We start from the raw sequence: 23,932 nt of genomic DNA on the forward strand, positions 1-23,932 counted from the left end.
AAGCGGATGATGACACATAATGGGGGGTAGGAGGGGGGCAAGAATGGAGGAAGGAGGGACTGTATAGAGGGAAAAGAGGGGTGGGAGGGGTGGAGGGGAAGGAAAAACAACAGAATGAATCAAACACCATTACCTATGTAAATGTATGATTACACAAATGGTATGCCTCTACTTTATGTAAAGAGAAACAAGATGTATCCCATTTGTTTACAATAAAAATAAAATAAAATCCTACGTGTGATCAACATACTTTGAAACACTAGATGGCAGCAAATAGGTGTCTAGGTGTCTGGTCAGTTAACCAGGAGACTGAAAATGAAATGAAACTATATGCAGATTGGGCCAAAGTTGCTTGAGAAAAGTGTAAGTTAAAAAGCATTAACGTCTTTCATGCTTTCAAATAGGTTTTAAGAAGTAACGGTTCTCCTTGTGTGTTTAATCAGGGATCCTCTTAACACATAGTGGTAGGGTACTAAAAATTATTAGTGATGAACTGCTGCAGCTTGGATTTATACAGTTGCTGCATCCTGGACAGATCGTGCAATATGGTATGAATTTCCATAATATTTTCTCTGACCATCAGAGGAAAGTAATAAAAAAAAAGGATAGGGAACGGGCAGGTGTGAACAGACAGGTTTGAGAGGTGACTTTGCAGGAGATGACATCAGAATCACAGGACAGAAAAGAACACTAACAAAAGCTGGTTGGCAACAAGAGATATTTGAGGAGTATTGGAATGAGCTCTTCTTTGATGGTCTTGAGCATCCATCTGGTCCTGGACTTTTCTTTGTTGGTAGGCTTTTGATGACTTATTTCATTGCTTAAAATTGATCTATTTAAATTGTATATGTCCTCCTCATTTGCTTTGAGTGGATCATATATCTCTAGAAACCTGTTGATGTCTTCAAGATTTTCTGTTTTATTGGCTTGTAGATATTCGAAATAGCATCTAATTATGTTTTGTATTTCAATAGTGTCTGTCGTGATATTTCCTTTTTCATCACAAATTTTAGTAATTTGAGTTTTCTCTCTCTGTTAGAGTGGCTAAGAGTTTATCAATTTTGTTTATTTTTTCAAAGAACCAATTTTTTATTTTGTCAATTTTTTATTGTTTCTTTTGTTTCAATTTCATGGATTTCAGCTCTGATTTTAACTAATTCCTGTCTTCTACTACTTTTGGTGTTGATCTATTCTTCTTTTTCTAGGGTTTTGAGCTATAATGTTAGGTCATTTATTTATTGACTTCTTCTTTTATTGAATGCCCTCCATGCAATGAATTTTCCTCTTAGTACTGCTTTCACAGTGTCCCAGAGATTTTGATATGTTGTATCTTTGTTCTTGTTTACCTCTAAGAATTTTTTTATTTCCCCCTGATGTCTTCTGTTATCCATGCATCATTCAATAGCATATTATTTAATCTCAAGGTGTTGGAGTAGATTCTGTTTTTCATTTTGCCATTGATTTCTAATTTCATTCTATTATGATCTGATAGAATGCAAGGTAGTATCTCTATCTTTTTGTATTTGCTAAGAGTAGCTTTGTGGCATAACATATGGTCTATTTTAGAGAAGGATCCATGTGCTGCTGAGAAGAAAGTGTATTCTCTCATTGATGGATGGAATATTCTATATATGTCTGTTAAGCCTAAATTATCAGTTGTGTTATTGAGATCTATGATTTCTCAGATATTTGAAATAAAGCAAAAGTAGAACATAATGTAATCACCCATGAGATCCAAATATTATCTACTTTATTTTCTTTGGTACTGACCATGAAAGATGATCCATTAGGGAATGTGAAGAAAATATTAAAACTTTTATTTTTATATGTTGTTTATCTAAAATAGGAAAGAAATGAGAGTTCCTAATATTGAACACATAAAGTCATACAATCCTTCACTCAGCCTGTGTGTGTGAGTCACATGTCGCATTTGCTATGGGAGAATTCTGCAAGAAGATCAGGGTTGCTATAGGTCAGGGGCTGCTAATAGAGCCTTTATGTATCTCTTCACATGACATGTTAGAGCATTTTTAAACAGGTTTCACTCTGCTGCTTTAATGGATAGATTATACTGATGTTATGTTGGTTTAACTAATCATGCTGTAACAAAAAAGTGGCTTAAAAAGTTTCATCTAAAGAAATCTTATATCCAAGGTAAAACTAATAAGGCGAGCCCACATTAACAATGAGAAAAAGGCTGAGCTGAAACTTTTCTCAACACTCAAACAAGTGCTGATGGAGTTAGATCCAAGTCTGCTAAGTAACTGCTTCAAAAATGGGAATTTACCCCAAAGATTATTTGAAATAAACACCTATTTCTATTAAGGATGAACCTCTAAGTTATTGTGACACTCTTTCAGATATAAGGTAGAGTTAGCCATTCAAACCAAATATTAAAATAAACAAAATAAAATCAATTTTCAAATTGTTCTTTCATAAACTGTTAAATGAGGATTCCCCCTGAAAGACGTAATGCATTAGAACACATTTCAAGAAGTATTTTGTTCCATAAACGTTAAGATTATTATATTTAAAAATATTGCTCAGCTCTTTTTCAAGACTTCAAAATTTATATTTTTATAGGTTTTATAATGAACCACATATATTAGAACACTGAGCATGTATATAACTTATAAAGATGTAAATACACACTGTTAGCATGTGCTCAGAGACTATTTTGCTAATGAATATAGAATTCAAATTTTAGTGACTTACAACTAAGCATATACTTCTAAGACAAATGAGTAAAACGAGGCCAGGGACTTAGAGACTGTCAGTGTCACCAATATTAATTCATTTTCTATTGCTTAAGAAAATATCTGAGCCTGGGTAAAATTTAGTTCACAGTTTGGAGGTTCAAGAGCATGGCACTGGTTTCTGCTTGTGTCTGATGAGGGCTGATGGTGTCACAATGTTAGAAGTGTATATGAAAGCCATCCTGTGAAGCCAGAGCAACTGAGGGGTCAGGGTTGCTCTTTAAAAAGCCATTTTCTCAGGAAACAATTAGGTTCCTACCAGAGCTACATCAATCCTTTCTAAGAGCAATGCTCCCAATGACATAATAAACTTTCACTAAGCTCAACCTCTTAAAGTTTCTGCCATTTCTTAATACTGCCACATTGGGGACCATGAGGAAATATGAACACTTGGGGACAAATATATTCAGTCCATAGCATCACTATGGAGTATAGATTCTCAGACTTCGCGCGCGTGTGTGTGTGGTACTGGGGATTGAACCCAGGGGTGCTATACCACTAAACTTCATCCCCCAGTCCTTTTTAAAATTTTGAGACAGGTCTCACTAAGTTGCCCAGGCTGACCTCAAACTTGCAATCTCCCTACTGTACCCTCCTAAGTTGCTGGGACTATAGGTATATGCTATGGTGTCTAGCTCAGATTCCCAAATTTTAATTTAAACACTCTTTTTTTTTTCATTCTACTCTGCTTCCACATCTTTCTCAGGTTTAACAGACTGGGTAGGAACACAAATCTAAGACACAGATCTGGGCTCCTTATCCTCCAACAATTCTCTGAATACCTCCCCCCTTAAAGGTTTGCTCTATTGGAAGCACAAAGATACAAGAGGCATTGAAGAGGCATCTGCCCATTAAATAAAATGCAACTATATGTAAAGGAAGGGCTCTAAGAGCAGAAAGATGGTACAGGATGAGCTAAGCACTTGGAATTAAGTCTTTTCAGATAAAGCAAGAGAATTCCTAAAAATGAATTCACTGTTTTGAACTATATAGAGAATGAGGAATGGCTTAAAAATAAAAGGTGGGTGTGGATATGGAGAAAGTAGTCTGAAATTTGAGGAATGATACAAGGACAGAAGGGCCTGATGCTTTTTTTAAAAATTTTTTTTAACATGTTAGCTCTCTTTTCTCAGTAGAACTTTGCTGAGAGGCTGTAATCAAGAGTCTGCATGAACTCTGCTAGGGAAGTTACATGCTCTTCCTACTGGCCAGTGCTTAGGAAAGGTGGTCCAGAGATTCAGGCTCACCTGAGCCAGATTCAGGTGGGATACTTGCTGAGTATTCTGGACTCCACCCAGACCTACTGTATTAAGCTTTCTGGGACAGGGTTTAATTGATTTGTAAACTTTTTAGGACTCAATTCTTGGGCAGAATGTGCTGTTTGCTTACTGGAAAAGGAGAAAAGACGATATCAGAGGTTCCCCTACTGCCCTTAGGTTGTTAAAGACTTGCATTTAAAAGGATATATTACATTCATGGTATGAGCTTTGGTAAGATGTAAGATAACTTCTGGCTTATAACAGAAATTGAACACTAGAACTGGACACATTTAAGGAGAGATTACAAATCTTCATTTTGAAAAGGACAACTTGTTTGGGGTCTTTGAAGATGTGCCTTTGCTTATATGGGGTGGAGGGCAAAGTATTGGGAAAGAATCAGCATTTACTACATAGAACTAAGTTCCAGAAAACAGCCATTTAATGCTCAAGGTAACCATGAAAGGCAGTTGGTATTATGTGCATTTTATAGACATGGAATAAATAAGACTGAGAGGTTAAACATCTTATGTACATTCATTCAGCTAGGAAGAGAGAGAGGTGGGGTTTGAACCAGATTTCTGAAATTCACAACCAGTGTACTTTCAACTGCCAAGGACTACTATTGCTCTGGTTCTAAAATCACAGTACCAGTGGTAAACAGATGAGAAAAAAAAGTAAAAGTATAGAGGGGGTAGGAAAAGAGAGAGAAAGGGTAGTACATCTTGCAAAAAGGAAACACGTATGCATTCCCTGGGACTACTTACTCGAAGTAGAATAACTCTTAGAGGGGAGTAAAGAATCTTTCTAAACTGATGACTTAGTACCCTTGAAGTTGTAGGTCAACAAACAGGAAATATTCACTTGATTTGAGCTAGAACACAAAGTTCCTGTCTAAGGGGACATTTTATAGATTGTCAACAGCAACAAGTATTCAGGTCAGCTGTTAAATTTCACATTTTCCAAGGACAGAGAAGGCTTAATATCTCCCTAGAGCAATGGCCCTGCACTGATTTGAGAAGCACTATCTCTCAATTAGGAACCACTGCTGTCACTTCCTACGTCAACCAAGATTTCCTGGGTGGTCTCTCAGCAGGCTGTGATTATTGATGTAATTTTATTTATGGGCTCTGACAGGTCTTAGCTCAGAGGTTGAGTGTACCTATCAGCTATGTTACATTCTTTTTTGCATGCTGATGAAAATTCACAAGCAGAATATCCCTTAATAAATGTTTGTAATTTCTTAACCAGGTAATTTGGCTACCACAATCCACACGCTAAATGTTTTAGTCAGCTTTTTTGCTTCTGTAACACGACAAAAATAATTTTAGAGGAGGAAATGTTTGTCTGGGAGCTCATGGTTTCAGTAGTCTCAGTGTATAGATGCCTGGCTCCATTGCTCTGGGCCCAAGTTGTGAAAGAGCATCACGGCAGAGGGTGTGGTGAAGGAAAGTGGCTCATGACATGACCAGTAGGAAGAAGAGAGAAACTCCCCTCACCATGTACAAAATATATATCCAAAAGGCATGTACCCCCAGCGACCAACTTCCTCTAGCCATACCCTACTTTCCTACAGTTACCACCCAGTTAATTCCTATCAAGAGATTAAAACATTGATTACCTTAAGGCTCTCATAACCCAATCTTTTCATCTCTAAGGTTTCTTGCACAGTCTCATTTATGTGCTTTTGGAGGACACAAAATATCTAAACCATAACAATAAAGTTGATTTTAACATATTTGTTAAACAAGACCTAATGTCTCTAGGTACAGCCATCTGTCAGGTATCGTGCTGACACCTTTCGATGCAATGTTTTGTTCAATGCTCATAACAAGTGTATGAGATGGTGGCTGACTGTAAATCCTCGATGAAAATGAGAAAACTTGGGCCCAGAGATGAGAAGCACCCTCCCCAGTAGTCCTGCTTCAAACTCATATTCTCCATCTGTTTCTAACGCTGCTTCATATTGTTCTAGAAGATTTTGACATCAAGATGATGTAAAGGGGCACTGTAGCACAGTGGCGCAGAGTCAGGGTGCTTGAGTCAGACTGTCTGGGTTTGAATCCACATTTCTTAGCGGTATGTGCTTTGGGCAGGTCACTTCTCCTTTCTGCCTCAGTCTCCGCTTCTCTTAACTAGCAAAAACAGTGCCTACCTCAAAGGCTTGTTATGAGAACTGCTATTTAAAATATGTAAAATGCTTAAAGAGTAGCACACAGTAATACTATGTAAATACTATAATGACGATCAAATATTTTCAAGTGGTAGGTCTAATGATTAATATCTCAACACTGGAACTAAGTACAATTTGTATTTTCCTGCTCTTTTTGATGATTACAAAACTTCTTTATAATTCTATATCAGTAACGACTTTGTTAGTGTTTTATGAATTAAAACATCTCCATTTCCTCTTAATGTAGTAACTCAGTATGGCCTCTCTGGGATGTGACCAGTGCTAAAACTCACTTTAGGTCAATGAAATCATGGGGTAACAAAAAGAGAAGAAATAAAGACATGGACTTTAAAATTAGCATCTATCAGACCAGAGACGCCATATAACTCCCAGCTACATCGCCAGAGTGTCAACCCCACCACACAGACTATAATTTTGAAATTCACATGGTAGTTGCTTTATCAGTTTTATTTTTCAAGGCCAAAACTCAAGTTCAGGATATGAAAATCTGGAAGTTCAGAATTTTCTATAGTTGTCACAGATTCCATAACACAAAATCTAGTACTTTCTCTTCATCTATTTGGTATAGGTAGTGGGATATGTGTAATATTTTACTTAATGCTTACCAGGTTCTCATTTTGAGTTTTCCTCTGGCCCCACAAATCTTGGGGTTTATCATGTGGAATTTGAAATCTGTGTAGGTGCATAGTTACACAACAAAGTAGCACCTGTGGGTCTTCCTTTACAAATTATCTTAAATAAAAATAAAAACAATTGAATCATGCCCACTAACTATTTTAAGATGAAGTTCATTTATAGAAGTTAAAATGGTGTCTTTTTCATTGTATTTTTTGACTAATTTTCTTAAACCAGGAGTTTAATTCAAGAGTGAGGCAAATATACTTGCAGATTTAGTATCACATTAAAATAAAATACTTCTACTGGGACATAACACTGATATTGAGTTGAAAGCACAGTCTCACTAAATGAAATAAGTTTTCCCTTTTAATAAAAGATTCTATTGATATTCTGAATCGATAATATTGGTCTGTAAAAAAATGCTGAAGAAACAGTTATGGAAGAGATGAAATGCGGAAATAGGCAGAAATGGAGTTGCAGAGTGTGGAATGAAGGCAGTTGGACGTATCACTGTGAGAAGTATGTTCTCTCACTTCTTTTTCTAGCATACACTCTGGTCTACCCCAGAGAGAAGCCCATCTCTTGGCCCACTTTGGGGCCCCAGCCTGATCCTTTTGACATCACACCCCACGGCAGGCTGCAATGCACTGAAGTTTCTCGTTTAATTTCCAACACAACACATGGTATCCATTTAGAATTCAGCCCAGCCTTGAGAACCTGAAGGTTCCCTAAACTCCTTGGGACTTGCAAGATTCTGGGAAGAAGGCAAAGATTAGAGATGTGTTGGGTAAAGTTTGAAGGTAACATAGGACCAAATAACTACAAAATAAATAGAGCCTTTGCCTCTGGTGAGAACTCTTAGCGAGCATGCACACTGTGGGGTTTTATTTATTTATTTATTTTGGCATCTAATCACTGGAAGGTCAAGTCTTGTCGACATTCTTTAAGTCTTCCAGAATCATCCTAGGGGTGATTCTTTTCACTAGTGTGGAGACTGCAGGCAAACATCACCATTATCTTTCTCCCTATTCAACAATTTCATTTTCTTTCCAGTGGGGCCCCCATGGAGTAGATTTAAATGGTTACGTCTACTTTATCCTAATGAAGACCTAAAACCCTTCAGACTTTCATAGTATCTGGAGTTTATAACTCTAAAATGACAGTGGCTATTTGCACTCCTGAATTTGTAAGGTTTGGAAAAGTGCTCAAGATAAAAGCTGTGTTACGTGCTTGTTGTGGGATCTAGTTCAGAGTTCCAAAAGGGCAGCTGAGTGTTTCAGAGAGACTTCCATGTGCTGAATATTATTGTCACATGCACTAATGTCACAGGTTTTATTTCAACTGTCAGTAGCACTGGATGTAATTACAAAGTAATAAAACTTATAATTTTAACCTTTATCCCAGTACTCATAGATTTAAATAATGTTATCTGTAAAAGTGAGTACTGTGGGAAATTTTAAATAAATTCCAGTGGTGCTGTTACTCCTCAGAGGATTTTTAAAAAAATTCTTCTTTTGGAATTATCTTTGGAGTTAAATTAATTCATGTGTATAAAGACACTGCTTATCCAGAGTGCAAAATAAAGCCACATAGAGAATAAATCTTATTTTTTAGTCTCAACCAATTTAAATTAATAATACAGTGAAAGATTTTGGAGCAAATAGATTTATTATCTGGAACTGGCTGATACTAGCATATTTCCCTGTCTTTACTTGAAAATCCCCCAGGCAACTGCAGATAACTGGGGTAGTGAATATAATGTAAGAATTCTCAAATATCTTTTAGTGAATTTGTGTGCCTCCTTACATGACTTTGAATTACAATGCAGTCTAAGGAGTACAAGAGTACTGTATAGATTGTGAGCACTTCAGATTCAGGGGCCATATCTTCTTTCTTTTCCAATCCCAGGCAATTTTTCTGCCCAACCCCCAGGAATTATTTCTTAAGATAATTATATCTGAAGATAATTTTATGCTTATATTAAGGTGCTTAATACATATTTCAGTGCATTGGTAGGTTGAAAGTTGCAACTGATTTCTAAATTTCTCTCCTAACTGATATCTGCATTTCTTAAAGGAAAGGACTCTGGTTTCTTCCCTAGATGACTGATTCATTACCAATATAATTGGAATATTCAGAATATTTTCAGTTCTCCAACCTGTCACATTGCTTTATGACAGCCAAAACAAATCCTTGTATTGGGCTACTTAATTTTCAAAATATTGCAGAAACCAGCCCACTCTATGCACAGGAGCATGCTTTTTAGATTTAATTATTTTTAACTGGTTCTGATAAATCTTCTCACTTCCTTAATTATCCTGGCTATTTTTTTTTGTGTGTATAAGGACACTGCTTATCCAGAGTGCAAAATAAGTCCAGGGAATATATGACAATTTTCCAGATGTCTGTTGCCAAGAGTCCTTCAAAGGGAATCAGCCTTTTTAGCTTTGCTTCCTCTTTAGTGGGGTATATGGCTTCTGCATTATTTTGCAAATAGCAAGTGCCTTGTCCAGTTATGAGCTGCATAACATCATTTTTGTCAGTGGCAGACTACATATGGTGGTAGTGTCTAGCCATCCTAGTTTCTGTGAGTACACTCTATGATGTTCTCACAAAGACCAAAACGCCTAACAATGCATTTCTCAGAATGCACCCCATTGTTAAACAATGCATGATGCAAGCTTATTACTTTGAAACTTTCCTCTTCTTAAATATTTATCTTGGACTATTAGATTTTTCCCCCCAGATTCACTAATTAATTAATCACTGTTTATTTTGTTGGTCATTGGTAATATTTAAAAAATACTTTGTATTCCGTTTAACTAGTACCTCTTTAAAAAGAAACATTCTGAAGGATCTCAGATGTGGTGTTGGGTGTATTTATATACTTTCCCCTGTGTTAATGAAATAGTAGTGATGTGTGCTTGCTACACCACATATTTTCAGAACTGAATAGAAAAAGGAAGGAAACTAACATCATTCATGATGGAAATTTTCATACATTTATCCTTGGTAGCTTTATCCTTGTCTACAGATGAGCAGTTAAAGATTTGGAGGTTAAGTAACTTGTCCAAAATCCCACAGCTGGTACACAGCAGTTCAGAACCAAAGCCAAGTCTGCTGATGCAGAGTCTGGGTTCTCTTGTTAGGCTGCCGAGAGGGCTCTTCCTTCGTGTTTCAAGTAATTCCTTTCAGATGAGGAAAATACTAGGAAACTCAGTTGGATTTATCATTACCATTTAAGAAAGAAGAAATATCAGTCAGTTTAAAAGACGGGAAATTAAGGGCTAAAGGTATTGTGGGTCGTCACAGTTCATAGAGGATGTTACAAAATAAGCAAAGTCAGAGACAATACAAATCTGCAGGCAGTTGACATATAAGCTGCCAGTCAGGCACAGGAAATCCTATTTCTATTTCTCCTCCTCCTCTTCATGCTGTACTACTACTGCTACTAGTTGTTGTTGTTATTATTATTATCATACATTTTACAGAACAAGGGAGGAGGGTCAGAGAAGGATACTGAAATCCCAACTTTCTGATATTAACAGATAATAGTGAAGAATCTGTTTTGAGGCTTGGGGTAAAGAGATGGACAGGGCTCTAGGAAAACACAGGAATAGACATAAACATGGGAGGACAAATTATTTTCCTGTTCATCTTCTGCAACTCATACCTAAATACACATATACACATATTCACACTCCTCACCCTGCTTACCACATCCTTCTTCACTCTAGAAAATAATGCTGAAGTCTGCTTACATGCCAGAGATTCCCTGCTACCCTGTGTAACCATTTGGAGCAATCAATAATTTCCTTTCTCTGGGAGTAAACCTTGGAATTATGATTTACAGATTACTTATAAGGAACTTGCACATCTTTGTCACTCCTCATCCATGGGAAGGAAGAATATGAATATAAATATTCCCATTTTGACTTTTAAAACAAGCAGGCATCAAGTGGCACATGACTTAATGGTGGAACAGTTATCTCAGACCAGGCTCTCTAACTATGCTCTTTTTACTTCTTTATATATCTTGGTTCTGGAAACTTCTGGTCTTTAATTTTTTTTTTCAAGTTTATTTGAGGGAAATTTTATACATAGTGTAAAGTGCAAACTTAAGTTTATATTTCAATGACTTAACAAATGCATATAGCGTCCCCAATTCCCCAACTAAGACATAGAATGCGGTGTTCTTTAGTTTATGGTAGCATAAAACCTAGAACCACTGGAGAAGTCTATTAAAAGAGAAAGCAAGCCACATTCAAGGAAATGAAACTTTACAATGGCACCTGATATCCCAGTAAGGTCCTATTGCCAGGAAAGAGAGGGGAAAGGCAAGCTAGAGAGTTGATTTTCCTGAACTTGTTTTTTCTGGAGATTTTTTTCACATTTCCATCAAGTTGGCACACTTCTCTACTCTGCGTTTAACTTTTTGTAACACTCCTAGGAACATGTGAAAATAAAATAAAATCATCAAATTTTCCCTACATCTTTACTTTGACCTTTAATTTCATTGTTTTATTAATATCATACAACAAAGCTCTTATTGCAATTGGCTAATCAGTCTTATTCATTTTGAAGGACTGTAATTCTGCCTTAAACTTTGCACAGTGCAACTCAGGGTTTTCTTCTTGTATGCTTCTCAACCATAATGTTATAATTACATTGTTTTCTCAGCAGCATCACCCACATACTATAATTATAGTCAAAGCTAAGGCTATGTTTATAATGTACTAAAGCAGATGGAATTGTTTCATTTTAAGCAATTCATTTACCTCCTCTGTTGGAAACAGAAAAGCATAGTAAGAAGAGTCATCATTATAATATGATCCTTCTGAACAACAATTTCAGATAACAAAAAGTCAAAAAAGAAAATAAAACCTCAAAACCCAAAACCCCAATATGAGAAAATATTTGAGATGAAATATTTGAGATGAAATATTTGATACAACATGACTCCTAAAATCAAGGGTAAGTAAGATCATGGAGGTTCAGGGATGCCCTTGCTTGATTTGCCTTGTTGTGGGACAAGATCAAACACTTCAAGTCAGTTTGCAGCATTAACATCATGGCAACATTTTCTATTTAGGTTCATAGCCTAAAGGCTCATCACTCATTCAAGCATGGAGAATGTTTATTTTGCAGAACCATTCATTTCTTTAAGACATGTTTTATATGTACCCTCTATAGCCAGGCAGTCTTCTGGGTGCTAAATATACAGTGAAGAACAAAGTAGAAATTCCTGTCTCCATTCAACTTAATTCTAACGTACTGTGCACCTGCCTTTGGCTTATTTAACTGGGTGAACAAAAAAAAAAAAAAAACCTCATTTTTATTATGGATGATGTAGATTCAGCCATACTAGGTGGCAAACTAAAACCTCACCCAGTTAGTTATCAGTGGAAACCCACTATTTTCTTGATACTTGGGAATGCATCTGCCTGGCAAAGAGAAGAATGGAGAATGAATTGGGTATCTAGGGCTAAGTTCACTGTGTTCATTGTAATCAGCTATGAGATCATTTGCCAACCCTCTGGCATTGTTAGGAGCAGAGGCACAATTCATTTCCAGCATACCTGTCCCTTGTTTCCCAAATCCTCTGGTTTGAAATGTTTAATAAAACCTTGACATTCTTCAACTTACCTTGTTCCAGGAAGCTTAGGTGCAGGAAGAAAAAGGATAGCGCTGTAAGAAACCTATGTATGATTTGGTGGAGGGTGAGCCATGTCTAGGTGCATGTCTCTTGATGCTTATATTTTAGGAATTATTCCTAAGAGTCTAATTTCTTGTTTTCAGAGTAGGCCAATGTAGGAACCAATGCCAATAAGCAGGTGTGTATGGTGCAAATGATGCTCTCCTTGGTTCTCAGACATACAAGAGCTGAGCCTAGGCCTCAAAGAAATCAGTCAGCAACAGTAAGAGAACAGAATAGTCCTTAAAAAGAAATTCTTGTCATTTTGCTTATCATTTTTATTTCATCTTATCAATGAGAACTTGAATGACTATGCTACCTGTACTGCTCTCAGTCTTGAAGGCCCTAACCTGGGATGGTGGGGCAGAGGGACATGGAGAAGAGGCAGGCTGAGCAGCTTGGGTAAGGGCAGGGTGGCCATATTTACAATGTCCTCTGTGGGCTTGCAAATGCAAGCTTTAAAGTTATGGTCTCGAAGGCAATCAGAAGCAAACAAAAGTCTACATGAAGAAAACTGTAGCTAACTGATTCTCTCCTTTCTTTTGGTTTGGGATGAAGCTTTTGTTCATTTCTGAACTGATGAAAAGCAAACCCAAGGGGGCAGAATATAAATGCCCCAATGGCCAGGAAGTCTTGGAACCTCTAGGGGCTACAGCAGTGTTTGCTGTTACCTAATTCTAGTTTCTTAGAAATCTCTCACACCAATAGGGCCTGTGTGCAAGCAGATACCACATGCCAGATAGAGGCAACAACATCCTCAGACCAGGTGAGCTCCCATGTGACCTAGAGCCAGAGCTGCAAATTCTAGCTAAATCATTTACCTTTTCCTTGACACTTTGAAAACAAGTCTGTCTTCAATGTCAGCCCTTCAGGACCACACCCTTCAGCACCCAACCCTTTCAATGACTAGTAGCTAAAACTCACACATGTTCTGCTTTCCCACAGGAACTCTCTGAACTGTGTTCACACAAGGTCCTTCCACTTTTCTGAGACATAACTGGTCAATAGTAAGGCTAATATTGTGGGTTTCCACTGTGAATGTGCGTTGGGTTTTACTTCAGAATGGGGGTTGAGACCATCTGTTCATGAGGAATTCTATTTTATTATAGAATTCATAAACACAACCACATGATTTAATTAACTCCTATGTATTTATCACCCAGCTTTAAAATTACCAAGAGTTTAATAACTTTGTTTTTATGTATTTCCCCTATCTGGGTTTTGAAATCATGTACTTTCACTCATAGCTATCTAGACATGTCTCTAAAAGCTATGAACTCTTTTCTTTTTAAATTTGTTCTTTTTTAGTTATACATGACAGTAGAGTATATTTTGACATTTATACAAACATGGAGTACATCTTATTCTAATTAGTATCCCATTCTTGTGGTTGTACATGATGTGGAGATTCACTGTGGTGTATTTATATATGTAAATAGGAAAGTTAAGTAAGATTCATTCCACTGTCTTTCCTATTCCTCTTCTCTCCCTTCCCTTCATTCTTCTTTGTCTGATCTACTGAACTTGTATTCGTCTTCCTGCCCCCTTGTTGTGTGTTATTGTTCTCACATCAGAGAGAACATTCAACCTTTGGTTTTATTTTCTTAGCACAATAGTCTCCAGATTTATCCATTTACTGGCAAAAGTCATAAAGTCATTTTCTATGGCTTAGCAATATTCCATTGTGCATGTATACTACATTTTCATTATCCATTCATCTGTTGAAGGGCACCTAGGTTGGTTCATAGTTTATCATTGTGACACTACTGCTGCTATAAACAATGATGCGAATGCATACTGTTAGTATGCTGATTTCAACTACTTTGTGTATATACTAAAGAATGGGATACTGGGTCAAATGGTGGTTCCATTCCAAGTTTTTCTAAGGAATCTCCATATGCTTTCCATAGAGGTTGCACCAATTTGCAGTATCACCAAGCAATGTATGAATATACCCTTTTCCCACAGCCTCGCCAATACTTTATTGTTTGAACTCTCCTCAGTTTTAAAATAAATATCCAGTCTGTGCTCAAATTTCAAAAATTATTTCAAAAAAACATCTTTTGCCAGGTCATTTGTTGAATCGGAATACAAACAAGTTCACACAATATCCTTAAGTCTGTTTAAATCCACAAAGTCTCCCCTGTCTTTTCTTTTTTTTTTATGAGATGGGTTTCACTATGTTGCCTAGGTTGGTCTCAAACTCCTGAACTCAAGTGATCTTTCTGTTTAGTTCCTGAGTAACTGGGATTACAGTGCCCAGCTTCTTTTTATTATAATCATTTTTTTGGAGTGGGGTTATTATTGAAGAAACCAGATAATTTCCTTTAGCTTATTGCATTCTTAAAGATTCATTTAAAATGTTCTTCTCTCCCTCTTATTTCTTATAAATTGGCAGTTTGATCTATTGGTTTAATTTGATTCAGTCCAAATTTCATGGGCAAAACTATCAGGAGTGGTACAGTGAACTCTTGTGAAAGGACACCCAATGTCATGTGATAAGTCAGATCTGAGTTCAAAATGCTGCCAATTGATTCACCCACAAGAGAGTATACCTAAGGATTTTATCAATCACTGATCATCTTCCCTAACCTATTTTTGCCATTAAGGGTTGTAAAATGGTGGCTTTTAAAATTCTTCCTTTCCTTCTGCATTATTAACTAGACTATAGCTACTTAAAAACTTATTTAATCAACTATTTATTTGCCCTGAAATACAATTCAAGAAAAAATTCAAGGTAATAGTTTATTTTTCCTTGATGTAGCAATTTTTAGAATAAAGAGTAGACATCCTTAGTAACCCTCCAAAAGTGACAATTTTTAAATTAACTATGGATGAATACTCTTGATGTTTTGGAGGGACTGAAACTATGGGACTAGAAATGAAGAAGTCATTTTCTTTTGTTTTTTTGTTTTTTTCAGAAGAAAAACATGTTGTATTATCTTGATCACCTTTCCCTTCCATTTTCATTCTCTGTTCTATCATCCTAATGTTTGATCAAGGTCTTCTATAAAAATGGCTGTAGGCAAGATAAGAGACTAGATGCTATCTAAAATCCCTATGTAGGTCCTCTGGGGAAACTACTGTGGATATTCAATGAAGGATATGCTCATCCTCAGGGAGGGTGACAGTAAACCCACTCTGAATGTTTGGACACTGTGATGGTCTCACATGCTGACCTATCTGTGCCCACACCACTGAGCACAGTTGTGCAAGAACCCTAATCACCAGCAGCCCATGTTCCTCTGAACCCTAGTGTTCATTGAAGTAGTAATAAGTAATTCCTTGAAAAGAAGTTACCCACCTATTGACAGGAAAGACTGATGTACTTTTCCTTTTCTTGGATATTCATAATGCACAAAAAACCAAATTAGAGCTCTCAAAAGTTCTTCAGTAAATACAGAAGTCCACTTTGCTTTGCATATCCCAGTGCTTCCCAAGCACTAGAAGAAAGCTCTAAATGTATTAAAGGCTTAATTCTTGAAAAGTCACTTATAGAGGAGGATTTCTCCCTGAGCGCATACATGGAGTGGGTTAATTGCAGTCCCCAAAGATAGTTCAATCCTAAAACTTTGGTACTGTAATGTGACTTTAATGGAAAAGAAGTCTTTGCAGATATAATTAAGGTAAAGATCTTAAGATGAGATCATCCTGGATTAGGGTGAACTCTAATTCAGTGGCAGGTGTCCTTATAAGACAAAGAAAGAAAGACCACAGTTACTCAGGGAAAGCTGAAGTGAAGACAGGCCAAGACTGGAATGATGTATCTGTAAACCAAGGGTCACTGAAGCTGCCATGTAACAAGGTCTCCCTGGAGCCTCCAGGAGGAACCAGGGCAGATGACACCTTGGTATTGGACTTCTGAGCTCTAGATCTATGACAGAATAAATTTCTCTTGTTCGACCACTAAGACCTATGGTGATTTGTTACAGCAATCACAGGAAACAAATAAAACATGCCCGAGCAGCATCAGTGGAGATCAATTTAGAACGTCTGAGGTAGAGCTCTGACATCGGTATTTGCTGAAAATACCCTTTACCCACCAAGAATCACCACTTTAGGATCTTTGGTTCTTTAGGAGTGAGCAGTCTTTCTATGCTAACAACCCCCTAGGAGTTTAGGCCCTTCCTGTGGCTTTTGACTGACCAACAAAGTCCCTTGAGGCCTCCCTCTTTCTCTCTCTTTATTTTTTCCAGAGGAAAGTAGTACCAATGAAAATATTTTTGGATCATCCCTTGAGAGGTACATAAGAAATGGTTACTTATTATAGATAGTGATGATATTCAAGGTCATGCAAGCATAAAGAGGTAATTATGGGCTCACAGAAGAGAAAGACAGAAAAATCAGCCTCCAGGGGCCTCTTCCTGCATTCCCTCTTGGTTTGGGGACCTCCTGTCTTATGCCCCGGCTATCTGAATTATGGCCAGCCTGTCAGGCCTCCCCTTTGAAAGCTCCCTGCTTCTCTACCTGTGAAGGGAGGAGATCCAGATGAAGGTGTGCAAGGCAGAGAAAAGAAAGCAGTGCTTATTAAAAGAGGGTATTTTGTGCTACAAAATATGTTTTACATTTTTGTGGAAATAAATGGCAACGAAAAGACATTCATAACATTAAAATTTTATTTTTAATTACATTTTTTTTCCACACTAGGTTATACCAGTATTTTCTGGGATCTATAAGACTTATTTCCTTGAGAAATATACTACTTAAGTACAAGATACACTATTCCAGATGTCTTTTCTATCCTGCCAGGATGAGTTTCAGTTTATCTATTTTGAATTTTCTAATTAAGGATTCTCAACTGGTAAAGTATATGCAAATATTAAAAAAACAAAACAAACAAACAAAAAAAAACAACGCTCCCAAATCTGAAACATTTCTGGTCTGAGGTCCAGTTTTCCAAACTCTGGTTTAAGTAATCGTTCACCTAAAGGAACAAACAAACAAACAAAAATAAAACCAAAAAGCAGGAGTAACTTGTCTTGTTCCATGTACTATGAAGTACATGCAAATTAATTTCCTATAAATCATATGTATTTAAAAGTCCTTTGAAAGATATATACTTCTTTTCTAAGTGATAAGTTATTTATTCATGCCTTGAGTTATTTTTGGTTTAAATACATATTATTTCCAAATCCATGTAATTGCCTTAAGGCACATTATTATTTTATTTACTCTTTAATGGTACACATGTTGGAAATCTTTGTGAAAGCCATAAATGTTTTTTAATAAATGTGATGTATATTCTGCTTTCTCAGTATGCAGATTAATTTATATTAAAGTCAGGATACTCCTTTATAAGATTTAAGGATTTTCTTCAGGGATCAACTGTACTTTATCTGAAAAAATTTTTCACAGAAGTAGGACCTGTGTGGACAAAGGGTCTTTCTAGAATGACAGACTCAGGTGTCCTTTCCTAGTGAGAGGCTCCTGTATGCAGAAGCTGAGGTTCTCTTAAGATCATTGATTAGAATTGGTTGTAAAGCTGAGGGACTAAATATCAGATCAACAGGCGGCAAATAAGAAGTCAAGGTCACAACCAACTCTGGTATGCTCAACTTTCTAGTCACAAAAAGTATTCACCACCCACTGGGGTCACCCAGGGTAAAAGAATGTTTGTCTTGGATTTAATTCTTGATACATGTGTATTATGCTTTGGCAGAAAAATCGTGCTAGCAATTAATATGTAGAATATACACACGTGAACTGAATTTTTTTGAAGGAAGTGATTTATATATATATATATATATTTTGCTCATATATTACAGTGGACTCATCAAAATAAGTAAGAAAGGCAGGAAGAAAGAGAAAAAGGGAGAAAAAATAAGTAATTACATGTTAATTAAGTAATCTAGTGTATATTTAAGTAATTTAAGTACTGTGTAGTCATTTACCATGATGTTGAAATCAACAATGGATGTTGGCATTGTAGATGGCTTTAACAGTCTTCTTTTTTTCCCCAGTGGAATTATTTTTATCTTTTTGATTTTTTTATTTGTTCTAATTAGTTATACATGACAGTAGAATGGGTTTATGTACTTTGATATACATACATGGGGTACAATCTCTCATTTTTCTGATTGTACCTGTTGTACAATCACATCAGTTATGCAGTCTATATATGTACGTAAGGTAATACTGTCTATTTCACTCTACTATCCTTCCTATCCCCATTTCCCCTCCCCTCCCTTCACTTTCCTCTACCTAAAGTAACTCTATTCTTCCCTACAGTCCATTCTCCTCCTGAATTAGCATCCGCATATAAGAGAAAACATTCAGCCTTTGTTTTTTAGGGAGATTTTAATCATCCTTTTCAAACAACAAAAAAAAAATATACTCACTTCTAAGATTGTACCTTTTAAAGGCTGATGCCCACAAACAGATTTTTAACTATTATTATTTGGATTCCAAAAGAAATAGAATACCTGGCTATATGTTATATGTATACCACCAAAAGGAACCTTCACTCCAGTACAGCCTAAACATATGCACAGAGAGGAATAGGTCTCTTGTAAGTAGTGGTAAAATAACTACTTACCATGGGTTATGACTCAACAGACTGGTGGGAGTTGATGGAAGATAAAAAAATGTTAAGATCTAATATTTGCCTTACAACACTCCTTATCTCCCTACCACTACATGTGAAAGGAAGGCAGTGTGTAGTGACATGGATGAAGTTAAGGGCCGTCATTACTTGTGTATTTCAGGCTGGAAAACTGTCACTTCCCAGTCCATATTTGAGATAAGTGGACACTGCTGTTCACTCATGCACTGTCACCACTATGCATTAGCTCTACTTCATTTTGCTTATCTAGGGAGAGATACGTAACATTGCACTGACAATATCTTCCTTACTCTGTAGGTGGGGAATTGAGTGATTCAGGTATGCTGCCTTCTGGGAACCTACATTTCTCCTTGTATAAAATGCTTAGTTCTACCTCCTCCTTCCTGTTTCCAGGAAGCAAGGAAAGGAGATGAATAGTATCCCTAGAATGCTTGGCATCATTTGGAGATTAGTGCCGCATGTGAGTCAGGAGAGCCAACATAAACACTGTTTCCTTAAAAGGGATCACAAGAATCTGTGTTTACTTACTGAATAATTCACCAAATCCTTTATAAACAAGGAGACTGTCAGGAATTCAAAGTCAGCTTCAGTGTCAGAACCAAATGTCAGTACTGCTCTCTCATGCATGTCCAAAGCTCAAGTTTTTTTTAACAAAGAAATGCTGCACATTTACTCTAAGACATGGGACCCACAAAGACACGCTTCCCTGATGTTGTGCTTCTTTTAGTTGTATTGTCAGCTATTAGGGCCCTTAATGGTGAACACATCTGATAAAAAAAGAATGCTTAAAGCTGAGAGGGTCAGTCAGCACTTGTGGGCACAGTGACTGACCACAGGCAGGAGTATGGCTACTTCCTATTCCCTCAGCAGGTGAAGTGCCAATAGGATGCCATGTGGTGCCCTACAAAGTACTCCAAGGTCAAACTGTGACACGAAATCCATTGACTGGAAGTTAAGGTTCAATGGAAGACTTACGGGAAAGACTGTACGTATTTATACTTAGCAATAGGCAAGAGAAATTTCTACTCCTGTATATCTTTATCCCTCCCCTTTATACATGATAGCTGAAGAACACAGAGGAAACTGTGATAGCCAAAGATATTGGGGAGAGTCTGACTTCTATTAAGATATTGGGGAGAACCTGACTTCTATTTTTTTTTTCCATTTTTTATGCATGTGCAAAAGTCAACAAGTGTTCATTAAACAAGTGTGCATGTGCCAGATACTTCCCAGGTGCTGTAGTATATAGGATTTATAAGATGTAATCCCTAATATTGTACATAGCACACTTTATTAATGTGGGAAAGAAAGTACATAAGAGTTTGCACTAGGTTGACCCAAATGGGTAATAATTTTATGATTCAAAATAGAATTGTGTAAGGGCAATCTCACAGTGTTTGATCTAACGTATGTTGGAATAAAATGAGAACCATGAGACAATACAATATACACCACAAACGTTTACATTGGGGTCGGGTACCACCATAATTACTTTGAATATAACTCATACAACAACCTACAAGTAGCTACCATTAGTCTTTCTTCATTAGAAATTAAAACAAAAACAAAATCAAGGCACACAGAAGTTATGCAATTTAAGCAAGATCAACCAGGAATTAAGAAAAAGAACTAAAGTAGGAGTTAAGAAAAATAACTAAAGCTTCTCCAGAGGCTGTGTTCTTAAAACCCTGAGCTACTACCTCTTTTTCAGAGGTAGAAAGAAAGGATGATGGAGTTTCCAAGGTGGAAACATGTAACCTCTTGGGAAAACTGGAAAAACTTTGTGGATGAAGTGATATTTCAAACATGCTTAAGGACAGAAGTCATGAAAGATTCTTTCAGACCAGGAAGAAAGAGGAGGCAATTCTGGTTAAGGGAATACAATGCAGGGAATATAAATATAGGGTGTGCCTTGGACACAAAGGAGATAGACTAGAAAATCGCATATGATCCCTGTTTCAGAACTCCTAAACGTGAGTTTATTGGAGAGTTGTTGCTGGTTATTATACAGGGGAATCTATGGATTAGAGGCAAGTAGGAAAAACTAATCTGAAAGCAGAGAGTAGGGTGGTTTGGAATAAGGAAAAATAGGAGGTAGGGATGAAAATCAGGAAGTTAGGGCAAGAATCTAGGCAAGAATGCACCAGGACCCAAACAAGCAGAAGATGTTTACTATGTTAAAGTTTTGTCTCGTAAATGTGTTTTTTATTAAAAGTGAAAGCCATTTACAATTATAAGGGAGATTGCTAATAGGCTTATAAAAATTTAAGGAATTAATTTGCTGTACTCATCTGATATGATCATTGTTGGGGATTCTGTCAAAGCTTTACTCTGGCCTCAGTCATTATGTTTTTGTTCAGATGCCTGTTTTCTTAAAACCTCAGATGAATTTATGCATCCAAGGGCAGTAAATGAAATCTTAATATTTTGTCCCAGTTGGATATTCATTTTATTTTTTTAGGTGGAAATGCCCCTCATCACAAAATTTACACTTTTATAGTAATATATGAAAAGTAAAAACAATATTTTAGGAGAAGGAACTCCCTCCCCAAAAGAAAGATGTACAATAATCTAAAATTTTCTCCCTGTATACTTGATAAAATCTCATGTATTTAACTCAAATGTTCATCATTTTTATTTTAGTTTTTTCCTACCCACAGGATTTTGTTTGAATCTGAGAATTTAAAAAAGCACACATAGGAAAGGTATATATTGTAATTGTGTATTCTCTGCCCATTTTCTTTTGAACCCTACATTTTTGTGTAAAATTAGCTTCATAGAACATGAGGCATTTGATGTCAGGACAGTATCTTTCTTCTCAGGATGCAAACCTAAATGTTGGATGCACAGCAGAGAGTGTACTTGTGATATAGTAAAGTGGTACACAGTGACACAGTGAGGTGATGTGAGTACTTGGATCTGTCACATCTGGATGAGGTACTCCCTATGATGGGGTGGTCACGTGTTCAATCAGGTGCCCTATGGTGGGTGCCCATTGACACACACACAGAGGTCACTTTATCCAACCATTCCTAGACAGAAAACAGGTAATGTTTGATAAGGAAAAGTTGAAAGGTAGGGCCTTGTGTGAGGAGGTCAGGGTCTATTTGATTCATCATGTATAAGTGAGGATTAATCTTCCTACTGATCACAAAGACAGGAAATCATCACATGCCAAATGACTGGTATAGGAAGTTATTCAACACATCCATCATGTCTAGGTATTTCACAGGGTACAATGGTTTGGCTTCTTAGACCCTGTGACCAAAAGCAAAATGATTTGGAGAAATCATATTACTACTTGAGGGAAAAGCAGAGGGCAAGGTATTATTATGTATGTGTGTGGAGGATGATCCCAATGTAAAGCATGTACCAGTAGCAAGACATTCTTAACTGATTCTTCCTCATTTCCCAACAGAAAGTAGCAATAGGTTACATCATCTGTTGAATGAAAGTTTTAGAATATGCTAGCTGGAATAACCCAAATGCAACTACTTCTTTTATATAATCTCTTATTGACAATTAGGGAATAGATTAATATATCAGTTGCATCTAAAACAGGAAGGCTGTAAAGAGTTTGTGGTCTGGAAGAAATGACAAATGGATGATATTGTTAAAAATAGCATCAATCCTCATTTTGGATCATCTCCAAGGAAATGACATTTAAATCTCACATTAGAAATTTTTACTCTGCAATTGGTCATAAAATCCAAATTATAGTTTTATGACATTAGAATTACTAACAAAAACAGCAATAGCTGAAAATACAGTTAGATACACTGCCTTCCCTTCATTTGTCACATAGAAGGGACTCTGGCATATATTTCAATTGCTGAGAAAAAAAAAAAAATCTATCCCTAGAATTTAATTCAACAGGTCTCTACTATGACATCAGGTATTTTTAGGCAACATAAGGGATTTAGAAAGAGCATAAGACACGACCATGGACCTAAAGTCAATTAATTCATTCATGTAGCCCACACAATCTGGTGAGTTCTATACACAATGCTAACCTACACACTAAAACATCAGGAGTAAAAGCTATCATGGAACTATGGACACAGTTGCATGGAAACTGTTATAATTTGAATCTGGAATATTCCTGAAGTCTCATGTGTTGGTGAGGCTTTTGGGAAGTGATTGGGTCATGATGGCTCTGAACTTATCAGTGGACTAATTCATTAAGGGATTCATATTTTATGGCATTATTGGGAAATGGAAACAGTAGGCAGTGGGACCTCCCTGAAGGGAACAGATCCTTGGAAGTGTGCCCTTGGGGACTATATCTTGCATCTGGTCCCTTCTCTCTCTGCTTTCTGGCCATTACCAGCTGGGCAGTTTTGCTGCATCAAACCCTCTCATGATATTCTGCCTCACCACAGGTCCAGAATCAATGGAGCCAAGTGACCATGAATAGAAACCTTTGAAACTTTGAGGCAAAATAAAATTTTCCTACTTTACGTTGGTTTTCTCAGGCATTTTCTCATTTTTGTTGCAGTAGCAGAAAGTTGACAAACACCAAGGTACACAAGGCAGAAAAACTGGGTCTAGAGAATGTGGGAAAGTTTCCCCAAGAGCTGATGCTTGAGTTAAGTCTTGTGGATGAATAGGAGATTGTCAAAGGACAAGAGGAGAATGTGTAGTATCATTTAAAGAAAAGAGAGAGTTTAAATGATGGCAGAATTTTGAAGCACAAGGCAATTTGGCAAAAGAGACAAATTTAACCTGCCAATGAAATCATTAGATAAATACTTCAAATTGATAATGATTTTTAAAAGGATTTGTAAAAAGAGGCAGTTTTCTAAATTCAATAAATAATTGTTGACCCACAATAAATCATTTCTACTTTTT

General features: G+C 36.7%; 1 protein-coding gene across 3 annotated transcripts in view; it reads right to left on the bottom strand.

The window, feature by feature from the left end:
• The window catches only part of GHR (growth hormone receptor), a 261,672-nt gene that overhangs the window by 55,851 nt on the left and 181,889 nt on the right, over nt 1–23,932 (bottom strand). The window lies entirely within an intron of this gene.

The sequence above is a fragment of the Sciurus vulgaris genome, assembly GCF_902686455.1.
Source record: "Sciurus vulgaris genome assembly, chromosome: 6".
NCBI lineage: Eukaryota > Metazoa > Chordata > Mammalia > Rodentia > Sciuridae > Sciurus > Sciurus vulgaris.